We start from the raw sequence: 2,023 nt of genomic DNA, 5'->3' as shown, positions 1-2,023 counted from the left end.
TTTACATATTTGTTTATAAATAATATTAAAAAATTTAGAACATTTATGGTGGAATAAAATTGATATTCCAGTATCTTTATGATCATTTTTCTAAAGCTCAATAGTTTTATTTATCTTACTTCTTAACAGGTTTTTCGAACATACTTATTATCTTAATTTTCTTGCACAAAAAAATCACTTATCAAGTCATCCAAAAAACTCAGTATTAGTAAAAAAATTATGGCTATAGAATTCTAAAAAGAGATACTCATTCAAAATACTTTTTATGATGACTAATAGTTTATTTTTTTTATGCATTTATTTTAATGTAAATCCAACAATTTTCTTAAAAACAAATTACCAATAACTTTATTGACTAATAATTACAATTTATCACTTGTGTATTATTTTAAATTTTATGTGGACATTATTTATCTGTATAAATTATTTGAAAGGGTACAAGAAATTTATTTGTTGTTGAATATGTAGCTTGCATGAATATTTAAGATTTTATTTGTTTTTTTTATATTTAAGCTTGACTTTATCTTAAGTCAGAGACCATATCTGGCATATTTTGGTACATATTTTCTTTACCTTTTCTCTTTAGGACTTATTCACTGTCTTATAATTTAAAAAAATGCAGGATTTCATATATATATTTTTTGGTCATCTTTTAGAGACTAACTAGTTTTTCACTACCTTTTATATTGATTTTATCGCCCCATTTTATCTATATTTTTGGCTAGATTTTGAAACTTCACCGCTTATTTTACAGCGTCTGTAGTTTGAAAAGAACATCAGATTCTCTATTTATATTTTAGTCATATTTTTAAAAACGAATTAATTTATCAATGCAATATAATTGATTCTATCGCCCCATTTTATGTATATTTTTAAATCTCTCCCCTTTTTCAAGGTTTATTTTCTAGTGTTCTATACTGTCTTATAGTTGAAATGAATGCCTTGATTCGTTTTAACTTCGAGTTTATCAAATAAAATATGCCATTTTGAATTACAACACATCATTCCATCTTAAGACATATTATATAAGTACAAATAAATAATTATTATAGAATATTTAAAAACATGTATGCTGCATGATAACATCATTTAGAATTTACATACAACCAAAAATTATTATTTTTATCTCTAAATTATGACTTGTATTTGTTATTGTGTAACATAAAGTAAAATATTAGTCCAGGTATGACATCATGGCCGAGCGGTCTAAGGCGGTGGGCTCAAGATCTACTCTCTCACGAGGCGAGGGTTCGAATCCCTCTGATGTCAGTCTTTTGTTATTTATAACTGTGACTATGCAATGATTAGTGGAAGGGAATTTCAAAAATACACGTGAATAATGTTATGGTGTTAAAGTTCTTAATTAAGTAAGGTGTATTAAAAATTCACATTTTATCTCATGTCATTTGAGAACAAAAGAGATGCTTCTGTGGATAGATCTGGTGAAAGATACATTTAAAGCAACTATTTTAATATCTCAATAAGCTATGTGTGTCTTGGCAAAGGTAATATATGAATTGAAGGATATAAGACCATAAATAAAAATCAAGATATTGATTTTAAAGTAATTTTTTATGATACCTAGCTTATTAAATTTTATTTTTCAACCTCTGAGATAATTTTTATATAAACTAATTCAATCAACAAACAAATAACTTATATAATATCTTGATTTTAAAGTAATTTTTTATGATACCTAGCTTATTAAATTTTATCTTAAAATCACAGTGATAATTTTTAATATAAACTTATTTAATCAACATACAATTAAATTATTTTATATCTTGATTTTAAAGTAATTTTTTATGATACCTAGCTTATTAAATTTTATCTTAAAAAAACAATGATAGTTTCTTTTTAAAAATTTATTCAATCAACATATAAATAAATTATTTTTTATTTATGGGCTAAATTTATAGTCGTAATTTTAGTTTTTGTTCTCAGGCACAAATTGCTTGATTCTTTGTGCGCTCAGCGTATTTATACTTTCGGATACCTTCTCCTTTCCAAAATCTTCTTCAAT

The 2,023-nt window shown here is 24.5% G+C and overlaps 1 non-coding gene across 1 annotated transcript; it reads left to right on the top strand.

The window, feature by feature from the left end:
* The first annotated feature begins 1,187 nt into the window (after positions 1-1,187).
* Positions 1,188-1,269, top strand: TRNAL-CAA (transfer RNA leucine (anticodon CAA)). Its single transcript has one exon. It is a non-coding gene; the product is annotated as a tRNA-Leu (tRNA).
* Positions 1,270-2,023: the final 754 nt, after the last annotated feature.

Source organism: Rhyacophila brunnea, unplaced genomic scaffold (genome assembly GCF_057557595.1).
Source record: "Rhyacophila brunnea isolate RB1 unplaced genomic scaffold, BYU_Rbru_1.0 scaffold_115, whole genome shotgun sequence".
Classification (NCBI taxonomy): domain Eukaryota; kingdom Metazoa; phylum Arthropoda; class Insecta; order Trichoptera; family Rhyacophilidae; genus Rhyacophila; species Rhyacophila brunnea.
The sequence above is the reverse complement of the archived record's forward strand: the minus strand, read 5'-3'. Positions and strand labels throughout refer to the sequence as shown.